The sequence below is a fragment of the Sciurus vulgaris genome, assembly GCF_902686455.1.
Source record: "Sciurus vulgaris genome assembly, chromosome: 2".
Classification (NCBI taxonomy): domain Eukaryota; kingdom Metazoa; phylum Chordata; class Mammalia; order Rodentia; family Sciuridae; genus Sciurus; species Sciurus vulgaris.
The window spans coordinates 146,221,878-146,241,098 of NC_136462.1; positions in this window are offsets into that span (position 1 = coordinate 146,221,878).

Below are 19,221 nucleotides of genomic sequence, written 5' to 3' on the forward strand. Positions count from 1 at the left end.
AAATACCACACGTGATATATTTTTAAGGCTCATTTGTTGTATTTTTCTTTTGAATTTTAGGGATTGCTTTATTTCTACTTTGATTTTGTTTGTATTTTATAGTCATGTAAAATATTACTTAGTTCCAAGTTACATATTCAAAGCAAGGCATATAAAGAGCTGTCTAGTTTCTTTCTGTAACTTTTCTTTTGCTCTCTGTCCCCCAATTTTGAGGTATACAATTCATTGTATAAAAATATAACTTACAGTGAGTTTTGTTTCTTTGTTTTCCATTCTGTTTTAATAGTATTTTGTGCTAATCACGTTCCAGCCCCAATTGTTTTGACTGTAAAGGCTTGATGACATATTTTAATATCTCGTTGGGCTAACACCCCTTATTCTTCCTTTTCAGAAGAGTTTGTGTTGCTCACTTGTTTTGCAAGTAAATTTATAGCCAACTTGATTAGCTTTTGAAATAAATGTAGCATTATTTGGAGAAAGTATTAGGTTTAAAAATTTGATCGTGGATATATTTTAAGACATAACAAAGAAAATCTTCAGAGACATCAGATATAAGTTGTAAGTGAATAAGAACAGATAATTCTGAGGACTTGACCCAAGACAATGGAAGAACAGAACAGTCCACCACTGACATCGGGGCAACTATGATAGCAGGTGGATTGAGAGCAAAGATCACATGCTTAGTTTTAGATGTGCTACCTTTGAAAGGTCTATTACATATCCAATTACAAATGTGAGGTAGGTAAATGAGAACATGAGTCTGAAATTTAGGGTGGAAGCCACAGAGAGTTGAATTTTGGAATCATTGTCAAGGAATTAATATTTACAACCATGCAACTGGCTGATGTTGCCAAAGGAAGGGGATGATGGATATTTGATCCAAGGAGAGTTGTGACACCCTTGTAACAAAAAAGGATGCTGGGAGAATGTTGAATGTTCAAAGAAGACACTGCCATTGGATCAAGACAACAGTATGAGAGAGAGAGAGAGACAGAGAGACAGAGAGAGAGAGAGAGAGAGAGATATGCTAGTCCAAAAGAAAAGTCAAAATACTAAGTCTGAGTAAGACTGAGGCTCACAAAAGGAACAGTTTAGGCCTCCATACCCAGGGGATATGCTGATATAGTACCTTTCCTTTGTGATGTCATGTTCCAAAGTTTCAGGTGTCCTTGATGGACCACAGTCCAACATCCAGCCATCAACATGGTTTGTTAGTCCAGGTTCTCCTGAAACAAATAGTCCTCCTTCTGACCATATCATCAAAAGGTCAGTAGCAGCCTAGTACAGCCACTGAATGCCTGCATCAGTCACCCCACTTCTGTCACCACATAGGCATTGTCATCTCACATCATCTCAAGAGGAAGAAGGATTACAGTGATCACTTCACATAATTTTTATTAAAGCATATTAGACAGTTGTTCTATTTTATTATTAGCTATCATTGTTAATCTCTTACTATGACTAACTTATATCTTAAAATTTATGATAGGTACATATGTACAGCATACATAAGGTTTGATGCTATCTATGGTTTCAGGCATACATACACTGGGGGTCTTGGAACATATTTCCTGTGGATAACTGGGGACTAGTATCCAGGTAGTATACTATACCCATAATTCCCTTCAGCTAGGAGTCTCCTTGGGAGTCCCTCTTTGTTCTGATTTTATTGTACTGTGCCTATATTGTCCTTTTTTCAAAGTTCTTTTTGGTAAAATGGTATCTTAATTATAGGAGGAATTTATTAGAAATCAATCTTTAGCTCTCTTAACCATAGAAGGAATGTATCAGAAATATAGGGAACTTCATAAAACTGAAAGGATGAAGATTGAGGTTTGGGAAATGACAATATTTTGTAACTACTGAGAAGCAGTAGGTGAGAAATACAGTATCCATGGCATGGAGGAAGTATGTGTTGTAGAACCATCAAGTTGGAGACAGTCCCAGCTGCCCTGGAAAACCACTGCAGCTTCTGGGAGCTCAGTCCAAATATCCCTTCATCTCTGCATCACATCCTCCAAAATCAAAATCATAAGCAAAAGCATCTGATTGGCCAAGCCAGGGTCACTTGTTTCTGCCCTGGCTGCCAGGTGTGCTGAGAGGAGAAACTTCTCAACTGTGGGTTCTATTGTGGTAGATGAGGAACTGTAATCTACCAATAGTACGTGCAATGGGGAAATTCATCAAATGTAAGAAAGGGGAGAACACCAGACACCTAAAAATTAAATGATTAACACACATGATGAAATAATTTGTAGATACAATAAGCTTTGATCAATAAAATCTGAGGAACTGAGAAAAGTGGAAGGGAGATATGTCTGGAGAATAAAGACATAATTTGAACCCTAATTTCCACAAAAAGAGCAAAGGATGGATTGTGGAAATTGCCAGCTAATAAACTTGGGAATGTTAACAGCAAGTAATTGGCTGAGTTGAGGAATCAAGACTGAAAAGGATCAAGGTCAGGAGAGGAGTTGGTTGGACAATATTTTTAAAGAGCTTATTGAGTGGCCAATCTGTTACCGATGAAATATTACAATGCACAAGTGCTAATGTATTGTTATGGGATTGTAATTCAAAAAGATCTTTAAAACTTGGAATCCTGGGCCAAATATACTAGACTAAATGGAAGAAAGGTAAATGGGGCAAAAGTGAAATTTTGCATGTAAGTTCAAAAAAACAAGTTGCTCTCTTAGAAGATGGAATAGCTTAGACACAGAAATTAGAAAGATCATACAATTCAATTACTTCATTTGACAGGGATGTTAATTTGAAGTCCAGAAAGAAGGCAGGGACTTCCCCAAGGTTTCACAGCCAAATAGTAGTGGAACCAGAATTAGCACTCAAGTCTCATGACTAACTCCCCTAAAATACTTAAAAATTGCCATGAAGTACTTTGAACTTGGCATTCATTCCTAGGAAAACAATTTGATGAAGCTAAAGGAAGTATATGCTTAACAGGTGCCAAAAGCATTAGCAGCTGTTAAAATAGTAACATCAACTTAGCCTGAACTGAAAGAAAGAAGCACTTTGTCCAAAGCTGAAATAAATGTTGCTCTTCTTCTGCCCAGGCCAGATACTCCTTCAAGACCCTACTTGTTTCTGCCAATTTCACTAAAGAGAATTCTGGCTAACCAGAGGGAATCCAGAGAAGGGATGGTGAAGGTTCTGGAATATGACCACAGAAAAGACTGAAGGAAAAGTGGTTGAGAAAAGAAGCAGCTAAGAGACTGCAGCCGCCCAAATACATCAGAAATTCTTGTGAGAAAAAGGAGGAAGGGTTTTCTGGGTATCCCTGATAGAGGAATCAGGACCACTGGCAGCAGTAACAAGGAGCGTGGCCCCTGTAGGTGGGGCTATATAAATGTGATCTCATCTCCTTAATCCATCAGTAAGGTATACAGCTTAAAGTAATATAAACTCCCTTTCAACACCTCGCTTTTTGAGATTCTATTACTTTCCTAAGGCAGTTTTTTTCCTGTCAGCTATTAAAGTCTTTGAAATTAAGCTCATTATAATGTCTCAGAGAGAAGCGACCCTGACTTACACTCTCTGTGGTCCCCACAGTGCCTAGAACAATGAAAAATACACAGAAAGTATTGAATCAATACTGGTTGGCTGATACAGCCTTTGATATTCTTTTCTATTCACCCTCTTTCTGCCACAACCATTGATCCTAATCCATTTACTGCAGAGTAGCAAAGAGAAAATTGTTACACACACACACGCACGCACACACACACATGCATGGTATTTTAAGTGTATCTTCAAGGAAATAGAGAATTAAGAAAAAAGTTTTAAGATGTACATTATTATGCAGAATTATTCTTGTACATACATAGTGATTGAAAAAAATTATGCCTGTTCTACACCTTTATATACAAGATCACACACAGCCAAGTCTGGTACCATTCCTGTAACTTTATCTTTCCTCTGACCCATATTATTTCTGTGACTATTGCTTTTAACATTGAGATGTGTGAATTATAATAAGATGAAAAGAAATTCACTTTGAAGGGCTGGGAAAAGGGTGATTGAAGGAAGATTTATGGCAGAGTTTCTCATTTAGTTAATCTAATCATGGCTGTCTTTTGCATGATCGTATGTATGAGAGAGTAGCTTCAATGCTCAGCCTCAGTTTCTTCAACTGAAAATCAGAAATAATATGCATATTACTGCAAGTTTTCAGGAGGATTGGTGCAGTCTGTAAATCACAGTTGCTCATTAAAATCAGTCCCCTGTATTTGCCACTGATACTTCTCCAAGCAGGAGTCATTGCATGTAATTTCAGAGGTCTTTGCAGTATGGGAATTTTCATTTCTAATACCATTGGGGAAATCCTGCTAAGCCAGAATGGAAATTATGTGTTAATTCTCTTACCAGTTCTGCTCAATTGGTAATGAATGCCCAAAGCACCGTTCCAAGCATTTCCAAGCTATCCAATGCACTTCCAGAAAGTACAAGAGAAATGGGAGTTGTGGTGAGTACCAGAGTGGAAAGTGACAATAAGAAGGGCATATATTTGCCTTTAGCAATATTATTGCTAGACAAAAAAAAAAAAAGTATGATTAAACAATCTAAACTAAAAGTCTGGATTTGCATTAAGTTTCATTAATTTAAATTACTTGGGTCTTGATTTTTCATAACGGTAATAAGATTGAGATTGACAAAAAATGATGATGATGTTGATGATCATGACACCTGCCCTGTCCCATGGAAACATGGAGAAGGTTGGATATGAAACTATTCCGGAAGCCAACTGTCACAATTCAGCACAAGGTCCAGGATCAATTGAGCATTTGCTCAAAGGTAGACTGGCAGAGTGGAACCCGAAAGGGGTAGTCAGAAGTGACAAGAGAAAGGAAAGAGTCTGAAAAGGCCAAGAAGATAGGGACCAAATAGTTTTACCTTCTCAATTTGCACCGAGGCTTCCTACACCATGTACACCACTCTAACCAGTGATGTTAGAAGAATTGCTGCAAAATAAAATCAAGGACAATGCAAAAAAGAAATGTCATATCACAGTTGAATTAATAGGTTGCTTACCTATTCTCCACTTTCACAAAGAGGGGAGCTGGCATGTGAGGGCTGGGGCTGCTGGAACCATTTATCATCTCCAGGGACATTACTTTTCTTGTTTAGAGAATGGAGGACCTGGGTGGCAGGGAAGAAGTAAAGGTAGGGAAAGTTGTTTCTGATGAATGGTGGTAAGGGGTCAATTATTTAAAGTATTTCCTATTTGTTAAGCTCCCATGATGTATGAAACATCCACCTGTGAGGGTGGAAAAGGCAAATGGTGTTTGCTATAGATGAAGCCCAGGGAGATTTTATATGAAGGTGAATTGGGGGCAAGTTTGATGAATAAGTTATATTAGGTGAACAAAAACATATCTTAGGCCAAATGGCTTCCCATGATCCTTGTGTAGAATTATTTGTCCACATGAATACAGTTCATCTACAGGTGTCCAAAGTAAGAGAGTGGTGTGCATGTATGTGAACATGTGTGTCTCTGTGTGCAAGTCTCTGGGTAGTGGTGGGTGGTGGGGTGGAAATTACGGGATAGAGAAGAGTGGGAAAATTGCTACTGAGAAATTGGACGACCAGGAAAACTTGGAGAGGTGGATTCAAGTCCTCCAAGCAGCTTACCAGGGATAACAGGAAACGGCAAAAAGAAAAGACCTTCAAGTCTTTTCAATTCTAGTGCAGTCTAACATCATCCATAATAACTGACTTGTGATTTTACTTATTGGCAATAGTTATAGTTACAATAAATGCCTGTTCTGCCTTATTTAAGCAGTGAAGATCTCTCTTGGTGTCCTAGTTTCTATTCACTGTGCCATACCTTTCTAGCTCCTTGGAGCCCTTGGAGAGCTGCTGCTTTTCTTATATCCATCCTCCCTTTCCAGCCCATCACTCACTAGATCACATTGCTTTGTCCTTTGCAATTTTTCTGATTACCTTTATATGTGTTCAGGGATTACCTTCACCCAAAGGAAGATTTGGTCCTTGATGGATTCCTGTGGGATAATATTTAAGCCCCTGGAATGCCTCCTCTGATAAGAACTTCCAAGAACAGGACCAGTGAAAGTGCATAGGAGGCAGAACCAAAAAGCTGTCCTACCTGTAGTCTCCTAAACCATCTGCCTCCCTCCTACCCTCTTCCTTACTCTTCAAAGACCATCACAGACATCAGGGCTCAAATGAGTATGTATGTATTAGTCAGTTTTCCATCACCATAAGTTGAGATAATCAACTTATAGAGAAAAGGTTCACTTTGGCTCACAGTTTGAAAGGTTTCAGTTCATGATTCATTGGCCTGTTGCTTTGGGCCTGAGACATGCATAAGCAGTAACTGTGCTACTTTTGCCTGGGAATGTATGAGTGAATCATACAGTTCTTGGCTCCCTCAGCCATGGAGACCCCATGTCCATGGTTTTGTAGAGCTGAGGCTGCAGTCACTACCAAGGGAAGCACAGCCCTATATATTCTGAAGATTTAGGGGAGTAGAAAAATAGGAAGAAAACTGAGGATACCAGGCTATAGAGAGGAGAACAGTACAAGAATTAAAAGGATATAAAAAGAGGGATAAGTACTTTGGCAAAGAGACCAAGGAAGGGAGAAGGAGATTGGAAATGAGACTTTACAGAGAATGCTGGATCTTAGCTGAGTGGTCCTTTTCCTCTCAGGCCTGGGCTTCCCTTTGCAGGCCTGTTCCTAAGCACAGGGATGATTTGTGCCCTAGACTCAGCTTTTGCTGCACACAGATATTCTTATGCATTCCCTGCAAGGTTTATCATTTTTCTTACATCCTCATGTCATACTGGGAACCAAATTGCCACACAACTCTGAGAGTCTACAACCATGTGAATAATACTAACTATGCCCCATTTCCAATTTCTAATTTTATCCAGAATCACCAGCCATTTGCAAGCCTCCCTGTCTTTTTGTGAAGAACTATTTCTGAGCTGAAATGATGGTTCCTGCTCTGCACATTGTAGTGTTTTATATTTTAAATTTTATTTTCAACCACCCTCATCCTCTGATTATCTTCTCCTTCAGTTCTGGTTCTGGCTGCCATACCAGTGTATTCCCCACCTAACATTCTTTGTTATGCTGGGTCACTCTGGCCTTGGTTTGTGTTTAAATCAGTCCCACTTCAATTTCATTCTCCCATCTCAGTCATTAGGGCTGTGAAGTGCCTGTGTATCTTTATCGCCATCTGTTTGGTTGGTTACCTTTCAGTTACTTTTTGCTTGATTTCCCCAAACTCTAGTTCCTCAACTCCTTCTTCTCTCTCTTTCCTTCTGTTTTCTCTCAGTACTAGCAGCCTGTTATTCACTCTCCCATCCCACTGTCAATCACCATCCTCTGCACTCATGTGGCTGTTAGTCATGCCTTGCCTGTTGATGTCTCTTCCATTTGTCTATTTTGCACCTCTTCTAAGTTTGTGTAAGTTCCCTGAGGGCAATGCCTTTATGCTCTTTTTTATTGCTGTTTCATAAGAGAGGTTCATTTGATCAAATGATGTACTTATCTCCCACATCACTTGCTCTCTAAAAAGAATGTACATATCAAAAGTAGTGATGGTAGAACCATTTGAGTAAGATAAAGGCCAGTTAAAATTAGTGGAATTTATATATATATATATATATATATATATATATATATATTTTTTTTTTCCCCAAATGCTTAGAGGGGGGACACCTTCTGTGACACTTTTAGTCTAATGGCTGCAAAATAACTTGGTGTTGATTTGATGACTGTTTTAAATATTCAAGTGCCCATAATACTATGACCCCTAGGGGGCGCTCATTAAATGTTTGCACATGACCAGTTGACAAACTGAAATGTTCTTCTAGATTTAATTAAAATCTAGTGCTGATCATTTCATCAGGAGATTTAAGGACCCGGGAGGTACTACTATGTCAGGGCTTATCCTTTGAGCAAGGCTTCTAGCGTTGACAGGGTCCATAATTGAACTTCTCAGGAACAAAAAGAAAAAAAAGTGCTGATCCTGGAAAGCAAAAATGTTACACAGCAGTTTAATAAAGAGAATGTAAAGAAAATGAAAATCTTCATGAGTAAGTATGGATTAATTTTCCAAGTTTACCATAACAAAATACACTGGAGAGTTCAACCCTCAGAAATTTAATTTCTCACAATTCTGGAGGCTCTAAGTGCGAAATTAAGGTGTTATTAGGTTGTTTCTTTGGGATCCTCTCTCCTTGGTTAGCACATGACTGCCTCCCACTGTGTACTCACAATGCTTTCCTGGATGTTTACACTCTGGGGGTCTCTCAGGGCATCCAGATGTCCTCTTCTCATAAGGACACCAATCTTCAGGGCCACCCTAAATATGTGTTTTAACTTGATCATCTCAGGAGGGTCCCGTCTCCAAATACTATTATATTCTCAACTATTGGGGATTAGGGCTTTAATTTATAAATTTAGACAATGCAATATGAAAGTAAATTTCACAAAACATTCTCCTAGCTTCACAGTAATTCTGTGAAGGAAATAATTTTAATATCCAAAGTGCAGAGTTTAAGAAAACAAATAGCCCGATCAATAAATGGGCTAAGGAACTGAACAGACACTTCACAGATGAAGAAATACAATCAATCAACAAATTGTCTAGTCAGAATGGCAACTATCAAAAGTACAAGCAGCAATAAATGTTGGCTAGGATATGGGGGAAAAGGTATACTCATACATTGCTGGTGGGAATAAAAATTGGTGCAACCATTATGGAAAGCAATACAGATATTTCTCAGAAAACTTGGAATGGAACTATTTGACCCAGGTATCACACTCCTCAATTTTCACCCAAATTACTTAAAATCAGCATATTACAGTGATGCAGTCACATCAATGTTTATAGCAGTTCAACTCACAATAGCTAAACTATGGAACCAAACTAAGTGGCCCTCAACAGATGAACAGAAAAAGAAAATATGGTATATATACATGATGGAATATTACTCAGTCCTAAAGAAGAATGAAGTTATGGCATTTGCCAGTAAACAGATGGAGCTGGAGAATATCATACTAAGTGAAATAAGTCAATCCCAAAAGAGTAAAGACTCAATGTTTTCTCTGATATGCGATGCTAATTCACAATAAGGTGGGGGTGTATAGGGAAGAATAGAGTAACTTTAAGTAGAGGAGAGTAAAGGGAAGAGGTATGGGACTAGGAAGGATAGAATGAATCAGACATTATTATTCCACATACATGTATAACTATGTGACTGGTGGGATTCTACATCATGTACAACCAGAAGAATAAGAAATTATACTCCATCTATGTATGATGTATCAAAGTGCATTCTACTGTCATGTATAACTAATGAGAACAATGTTTTTAAAAAGTAAGTATTAAGAGATTAAGTAGTCGGGTGTGGAAGCACATGCCAATAATCCCAGTGACGTAGGAGGCTGAGGCAGGAGGATCCCAAGTTTGATCCCAGCCTCAATGACCGAGTAAGACCTTTTCTCAAAACGAAAAATAAAAATTAAAATAGCTGGGGATGTAGCTCAGTGCTACACCACACTTGAGTTCAATCTCTAGTGCTGGAAAAAAAAATTAAATAATCTGTCTGAGGCCCAGCATCTACAAGTAGCTACCTTGAATTAATACCCACAACTTCAGACTCTAAATAGATATACTTTCTACTTCAACCAACTACTGTGAAGCAAAGAAACATGAGCAGTAAAATATTTAGGGGAAAAATTAAAGAGAACTGTCACAAAGATTGTGATATTTCACATTAATAGTAGCCTTCCTGTGACATCCCAGAAAACCCAAGACCATACCTCATTTCTGAATCTCTGAATGAGTGCCCTGAATTTACACTCCCTACTTTTGTTTTTTACATGAAAGAAATTTAATAGAAATGAAATTCCTTTTCATTTCCCCGGGGATTTTGAGGTCACCTGACAGAGACAAGACTTTAAAAAAATGATCGTTGTAAGATGAAAATTCTTCAATATGTACAAAAGTGGAAATTATTTTACAATGACTACTCATGTATCTACCAAGATTCATGATTTTTGGTATTTTGCCAAAGTTGTTTCATCTACCTATATTCCTGTGTCTTTCTGTATGTCTACCTATCTATCTATTTATTTATTGATGGATCCTGGTGACAATTTTCAAATCATTCATAACCTATCTTCCAAAACAAGAACATCCTATTATCTGACACATGATAACATTCAAACCTACTACAACTAACAGTGGTTTTCTTATATCATCTACCTATTGGACCATATTCAAATTTCCCCACTGTTTTCCAAAATTTCCTCTATAGTTAGAGTATTTTAAGTCAGATTCTAATCAAAGAGATATAGTTCATTAGCTTGTTAAATCTGTTAGATCTCCTTAATCTAAAATAATTTCCACCTTTTTTCATGATATTATGTTGACAAAGACACCAGACACTAGTCCATCATTTTTTGAGTTAGTGTTGTTACAAATATTCCACTTTCTGTTAGTCTGATTATCTTCTCATAGTGTTGTTTAACTTGTTCATCTATTGCCCATATTTCCTGTAATCTAGAAGGTAGAATTCAAGATTTATTAGTTTCATCTTAAATATCTTAGACAAGACAAGCCTGTGGGTAGTTCTGAAGTTCATTTTTCACCACATCAGGAGGCAGATGATATCTGGTTAACCTGCTCTTAATGATGCTAAGTTTAATCACTTGTTGACAGATTTTTCCATTGTACAGCTGCACACTTCCTATGTCAAGAAAAAGTTGTGACTATGTGTTACCCAGACTTCATGAAAACACCTTTCACTTTGCCCCCCACCCCCACACACACACTAAAATCCCACTATTGATGGGCTTTACCTCATGGAAAACATTGAAAGCCCTAGTTAAAGTGAGCACTGTCCAGTCCTCAGGTCTCTGTGCCTTTTGCCTTGGAACAAAGCTCCACATATCTTCCATCTTTGAGTTTATCTGGACTCAGACTAAGTCTGACAAGTAATGTGTACTCAGTAAGGCTTTATTTTTTAATGATCCTAAGTCTTTACTCTTTAAGTAAATACAGAATACAGCAGGTGCCTGAAAATTTGCAGAAAAACAACAAATAAAAGCCATATTGGAAGCACACTTATTTATTAAACTACCAAAGGTTATTCCCAAGATTTGCAAAAGCAAAATACAACAAGTAAAGAACATGACATGCATATATACTTTTTGATTCATGATCTTTCATTTGACTCATTCCCCTTCTTTTTACTTAGTTTAACCTGAGCCCCTTCTTGACCATTTTAAGATTGGTATGAGAATTGTTTCCAGGCTTCTGAGAGGGAGTGTTTTGCAAAATCTTTGGAAGAAAGCTCAGAGCAATATTATCCTTGCCATTCTTTATTCTGAAAGCCAGCTTGATGTCTGGATGGAGCAATGAAATAAATCATGTCCCTCCTAACATGTTACCCACACTCACTGAATGAAAACATGAGAACTGTATTGTTGGGTACGCCACTCAAAACCCAAAGCATTACATGACCTGAATATACAGGTCACAAAAACAGAAATGATAATGATTACTATACATTGAAGGGGAAAGTTCCTTGCTGCTCCACCAGTCAGACTTTTGGAAGCAATGGTTTCTTCTAATTCGCCTGTATGCATTCCTTCCCCATTCTAGGGTCTTAGCACTTGGTAATGTTAGAAAATGACTTTATTAAGAGTTAGCAAGTATCCCTCTATAATTAAATCAATACAAATTGGAACGACAAACTATCATTTTCTACTATCAAATTAGGGAAGGTTTTTAAACTGTTTAAAGAATCTGTAACATTAACTGTTTGTAAGAAAGCAACACTCAAAAGAACCTATTGAAGAATCTATAGAGTACATATTTCCTCCAGCCTAGAAAGAAATATTCCAAAAGGTTAACACTATTTCCTCTCCAAAGTAAAATATATAGGTAGTATTTTTTTCTTATTTTTTGTTTGGTTCAGTATTTTCCAGAGTTCAACAAACGTGTTCATTATTACTAGGAAGAAGCAACATTTGAAAACAAAATGAGTCCTTGCCCTTCTTCCTTGCAGAGGACACTGTGTGGGGGGACCACAGACCCTGGGAAAGCAGTGATTATTTTGATCATTCTGCAACATGCTCTCTAGGTCTAAATGCTTAAATGACCTTCATATAGTGGGCATCAATATGTGTAAGTGTGTATGTGGAGTTTTTCCTTTTCTTTTTTATTCCTTTCTTCCCCAGCAGGTGTGTTTGAATAGCAGCCCATTACAGCTTACTTGGTGCTATAAATATTTATAAGCACGCTCCAAGGAAGCTATTGTATCATAAACCAGCCAGTGGCATGGCCGGCTGCAATTTCTGAGTGGAGGTGTGAGACAGCTTTCGGGGATGTGAGCCCTACCCAACATGAAGCACTGGAGTCTCTGAAGCGTGAAGGTCTAAGCAGAGGTTCATAAAAGATGTTAAGTCGATCTCCAAAGGTATGGGCTTGATTATAGGAGAAGGTTGGAGTCATGAAGTCAATGCTGGGTTGCATATGAGAGGAGGGGGCTTGTAGTTCTTCATTTTCAGAGAATGTTTAACAACTCAGTTAGCCCTTATTTCCATTCCTGGTTTTAAGGAGGGTGTGTGTGTGAGTGTGTGCATGCATGTATGCATGCATGTGTGATTGAAGCAAACAGTAGTGTGCCAAGGGACAGTCAAAGCTGCTAGTCACCATTTGTGCAAAAAAAAACATGGAACACCCTGCCTTCTCCTGGTGTAGAGGGTGGAATCATGCTGGTCCTGAGGATCCCAGAAATGTATTCTTATACACTGGGACTCAAGCTGCCCACAAACTGAGAAAGGCATTTGACTAGCCTAAGTACACAGGAGACAGCTGGTACCCTCAACTTCAAGCAACTGTTCTGAACATTGCTCACACCAGAATATCCTTAGCCAGCTAATAAATGAATTGTGTGCATCCCTAGCTGCCAAGGCCCCTGAAGTCTTACCTTAAGTCTCATGGAGAGAGCAGAACTCTGAATCTAGGTTCAGAAGTCCTAACCCGTTTCATGCCTTAATTCTGCCATCCATGGTACTCAGGATAATCACTGAAACATGGAATCACGTTCCTCATTTGTAAAACACACTAGCATTGCACTAGCATTGTTAGAACATACAGTGTTTTCAACTGTGTTTGGCACATAGTACATGCTCAATGAATATGGGTTCTTATTTCATTTGATTATTATTGTTTTTTTTGTTTTTGTTTTTTGGGTTTTTTTTTTTTAACTTCAAACAGGAATGCCTTAGTCTGGGCTCCACTTTCTCCTTTCCCCCTCAACCCACTTATCCAGAGAAGAAGGAGGACTTTCAACAAAAACTTATAGACACAATGGCTTATTTGAGACAAGCTACTAGGAAGGAAGAATAGAGGAGTGAAAGGAGAAAAAAATGCATGCTTGAATGCATGATCTGATCACCCATTACTGTGGGGAACTGATGCTCAATCCTGCCAGGGCATCTAAAGAAATGAATGAAACTCATCTCCGGATATGAAAGGAGGAAGAATTTATCTACTGCTTAGGGTAGAAATTCTACCACTGGCACCAGCATGGAGCTGGTTGAAATTTACTTGAAACTGTTCACGATCAGGTGGCAAGGTAGATTCAAAAGGATATGTCATTTCTCATAAGAACTGTACCAGACCCAAGTCTGAAAATATGACCCTTTCAGGTTCAAACTCACCAAGGCCTGTCTGGAGGACTGATGGGCCAAACCCACTCACAGATCTAATTTGGAGGAACTAAGAAGTTTGATAGAAATGACAGATGATCATACCCTTCAGAGCTGACAACTAGCATGATGAATGAGACCCCTGATACACTAGAGGACAATATCATCCGTTGACAGTTCAAGAAGAACAACGAAGGATAGAAATATGGGTGCAAATGGCAGGTGAAGCGGCGTGATGGAGACTGTGGGAGAAGGGATAGTTTCTTGCATCAGTGCTGGGAGATGTTTGCTTCTGTTCCTACTCCCAGTGCTGCCTTGCATTGTCGGCTGTCACTGCCAAAAGGAGGGAATGCTGAAATCAGAAACATTGCTGTGTCATGGAGATTTCTAGGGGCAGAGATAGAGATGGTTGTGAGAATGAGCCAGAAAATAGACATGGCCAAACTTTCCCAAGCAGACTATAGGAAGTATTTTATACAGGATTCTCTTGGGGTCATCTGGAGTGTGGGGTCTACCAAGAAGTCATCTGAAAGGCTCAGGAAAATGGACACCACACTTTTTGAGACACACAGAAGGAGTAATCCCTATTGTCCATCCAATGAGGGCAACCCAGAAATTCTGTTTCATGTATTTTACCCATTTGCATCCTCAACAACTAGCCAAACCATAGTTAGAGTCATGCGTATTTCATCAGATCCAATGAACAATACAAACAAAATTGAAAAAAATAAGACTAAAGAGAAACAAAGATTCCTCTTCCTCCTCCTCCTCCTCCTCCCCACAATTAGTATTACTCTTATACTATTAATAAAGTACCATTGAGACCTTTTAACGATTTTGAGTGGAAACCTTCCTGAAAACTATGACATCTGTATATATTATATATCCAAGTATTTTTAAATATGAAAAAAATAACATTTTTCATTTTCACTTTTCAGGATTTATATTATTAATATTCGTATTAGCCCCTACTATCATACAGCATTGAATTGTGATAAGTAATTTGTCACTTCCCAAGATAGCCCTTCACTGTCATGGTTTTTTTTGTCTCCTCCCTCGCTATCAGACTGTCAGCTGTCACATATTCATTGTCAGTCTTCCTCCCTCTTGTTCTCTGCTATGTTTCTGATCAGTAAAGTGGCCACATATTGTTATGGAAATATCAAGACACAAGATCCAGCAGAGGACATTCCTATCTCCAGCGTGTGTGTGTGCGCACGCGCGCACGTGTGTGCATGTGTACATAAAGCAATCCAGAACATCTCTGAGTGCCTGTATACCAAACATTTCTGGGATGTATCGTCTGAAATTAAACTATCCCTGGGAAATCCATGCCTATGGTTGTCATGACAGCTAAATTGGCAACAGCGAGGGCCTTGCTGAAGTGCCATGTGGGAAGGACAACCATAAAATAAATGGCATTGTGCATATGCAGATAAAATGTGTGGCAGCTCAAGGTTTGGTCTAGGAATGGCACTGCAGCTCTTCTGTCCTTCCAGTCATCACAGAGGATGCACACGCCCACACATGTCATCTTCACACATTCTTGGTAATTCAAAGCCACATCCTGTCTGTGGAATCTTATTATTGTGTCTGCATTACAGGGCAGCCAGTGGGAAATTGAAAAATTTCTCCAAGTCCTTAAAACTGCTGACACACTGAGGTTGAGTTCTACTCAAAGTGTGTGACTGGTTAAGTCACAGTCCCTCATGGAGAAAGAACTTCTCTTTTACAAAATATGGAATCAGCCCATTTTTTGAAGTTTCTTTGTACTCTGATGTCTGTGATACAGGTTTTCAAAGGAAAGAGACCTAAACTTTCAAACCAGGATCTTGTCAAAACTAGATGCTGGAATTTTGGATATCAATAGGAAATTTTAAACTGGCAAAATGGATATTAGAGATTCAGGAGAGATGAGAACTTTGGATTTCAGTCTTATCTATTGTTCAGTACACTCCCTCTAGGAATAGTATAAAATAATAGTCAAAATATTTAGCCACTACTACAGCACAGAAGCCAGCCAATTAGAACAGATACAGTGTCAGTGTTGGTAGTATAGAAGCAGCAAATCTCAGTTCTGGGACTGTCATTTCTCAGCACGTTTCCCAAACTTGCTTAGCAACTTTCTTGTGAGAGCTGGGGACAAATGGGTGTTGTATAAATGAATGATCTTGTAAGAGCGTTAACACAAACATGCTACAAATGGTGACAACCCTCATAGTTTCTGTCTCTAAGAAAGAGGAGTGTGGAGGAGATAAGGGCGAGGAACACCCCATTTTCCAAGCAAGATGAAAAAGAGGATGCAGTTAAGGAAACAGAGGAGGAGTAATCATAATATTTGCATGAAGAAAAGCAGAAAGAACGATGTCACGGTTAGCCCAGGGAGAAAAATATTTCACAAGGAATTTGGCAATCTACAATATCAAATTCTGCAGAGGGAACAACGTCCTGTTGCTTTTGGCCTCCTGGTCAGTTTCTTGTTTTCTTTGGTTCCCATAGAGGATAGAGAAAAAAAAAAGAAAGAAAGAAAGAAAAGAAAAGAAAAAAAAGAGAGGCCTTGAAAATATCAGTTCACCACAGCCACTTATTTAGCAATTGAAGCAAAGGGCAAAAGGGGAAAAGCAGGCCCAGTGACAAAAGGAGAGCTTCTCTATATCTATGTATGATATCTTTTTCATTAATGTCATCCTTCACACGTGGAAAAGAGAGCTTAGTCACTGCAATCAAGCTTATGCCAATTTCTCTGGGTTTCTATTCTATTCTGCCTGCCTGGTTCTAGCTAGCTGCCAGATGCATTGCCAGATGTTCCAAATGTGGAGATGATTATTTAGTTCCCAGGGACTTCAGCCTCTAACATCCATGTTTTCCAATTTTTACGAAGGGTTTTAGGGCAAATAAATTGCAGGTGAAGAAAGGAGAGTATTCACCAGGGTGGAGCATATAGTGCTGCTGAGAAAGCTGTCTATGGCTCCTGAAATGATAGGTTCTGCCGCTTTCTACCAGATTTCCTGTTTTATAGCAAGAAGAGATGGGAAAACATACCAAAGTCAACAATGAGGGGCTCAATCATGGTACAATGGATTCTCTTGCTCAAGGCTATGGAACAGGTGGATACTTGCTTCTGGAGCCCTGGTGATTAGCAATCCTGGTGCCACAGTTGAGCTTTTTACCTGCTCACTAAGATCCATAATGGAACAAGCACCTCACTGGTATTATAGTTTTAGCAACTCTTATATTTCTGAAATTCCTTTATGTGAAGTTGATCAGTGCACCTAGCTAGACCCTCATACTGAACAAGTCCTAATGTCTGGTTTGGACTATGTCCAGTCCAGTTTGTGCAGCCTATGTCCCATAGCTAGACCATACCTACAGCCATATTGCTATCAGGTCAGAAAAGCCACAGGGGCATGAAAATGTGCTGTGAATAAGTATAATCTTTTACCATAACTGAAAATTCTACCACACCAATAATGACACTCCCGCCTCTTCTTCCTTCACCCATTAACTGAACCAGCAGCCTTACACACAATAATCCTCAGAACTTTTCAATGAACCAACAACTATTATTATCTCCAATGCAGGGACAAGGAATGGAGGTAAAGAAGCTGAGTGATACAGGGTCACACAGAGTAATTAGCAAAAGCAGAACTGTCTATTCCAAATGCCCAATCTTCTTAGTTACTATATCTGTCTGTCCTTATAAGAGGAATGTAGAATGGTTTTTCTGTTAAACTCAGCACATGCTTATTTGTCAACCTCCTGAGAACAAAGACCTCAGAGCTGTCTTCTAAGCCTCTGTCTTTTAGATGTCTCATGTACCTTTTGCAATTTGTATGCCTGATGGTTCAAAGTACTGTCATTGTTTATACAAAGGAGAATATGATCACTGTCCATTCTGCATGAATTAAATATATTTAAATATATATGTACACATATATATTAGCCCTATCTCAGCTTCAGACTCTATGCAAGATATTTCAACCCTCCTGCACCTGCTTCCCTCTTTTGGGAGGAGAAGACCGAGCAGTGTCTAAAGTGAGTAGTCATCACTATACAATTAGAGAAGACATATATTTACAGAGCTTTAAAAAATAGTTTTCCACCATCTCTATCCTTGAAGTCCAGGCAAAGATTGTAGTGTACCCTCTCAGAATCATGTAGGTGAGGAAGCATGATTTTCTTCTTCTGAGATCCCAAGTATCCCCTGCCCCAATCATTACCTACATGTCCCCAGAGCCTGGCATTTTGCTGTGTTGTACTGAAATGATAGAAAAGCACTTACAATAATGTCCACCCATGAATGCACTTACACAATCTCATTCTTAGACAGTTGTTCTGATGGAGGAATTTGGTCTCAGGAAGTATCCACAGAGAGAACAGGCTTCACCTATGCACAACTCTCTCCACTGAAACAATCCATGAGAACCCAGAGAAGAGTCCTCATATGGAGGTCCTAGGTTGAGCCCTGGATTTTCACAACTTCACTTTATTTATATTTCTAGAGCAGGTATATATATATATGTGTGTGTATATATATATATATATACATATATATATATATATATATACATATATTCACTGACTCAAAAGGAAGTATTGAGGTCATATTGTGTATTAGACTCTGGGAAGAACACAGTGAGCCCACCAGACATGTTGCCTTCATGGACTGACTTACTTAGGAAAGACAAACTAAATAACCACTCAAAAATGCAAAACTCTATCTCTGACAATTGCTTATAAGAAGCAGCAAGGAGATTTCTATTGGTGGACAATGGGGTTTTCATAAATTTTTTCATATCTTATCTGCTAAAGAGAGCTAAAACACTGTATTCTTGTATATAAGAAAAACTTAAGAGAAAGGAAAGTTGGAAAGAAGGCAGGAACTCAAGGAATCCAAGGCACAACAGGGGGGGTGAGTGTCCTGAGATTTATTTTTCACACATCTCATCTTGGAGCTAAAGAAACCATCAATCAAAAAACTCTAGCAAACAACAAACTTGGGGAAGTGTGCCACATTATGTTATTTAAAAGGTCTAGTTTTCAGCAATGACAAAAAATGATATGCAAATAAGTGGGAATGAAAGGCCCATGCATAAGAAAAAAGAAATCAATAGAAATTAACTGAGGACATGTTGACTTTGGACTTATTAGACAAAGGTGACAAACTGCTACTTAAATATGTTCAAAGAACTAAAAGCATGTTTAAAGAACAAAATGAAAGTAGAATAATGATGTCTCATTAAAAACAGAATATCACAACAATCATCTTATGGAACCAGGCTAGGTGTCCATCACCAGATGAATGGATAAAGAAAATGTGGCATATATACACATGGAGTTTTATTCAGTTGTAAATAAGAATGAAATTATGTCATCAGCAAGAAAAATAATGGAATTGGAAAACATCACACTAAGCCAGTTTCAGAAAGACAAATATCATGTTTTCTCTCTCATATGTGGAAACTAGTGAGAAAAATAGGGGGAAAAATTGTGTGGAAGGATGATGCC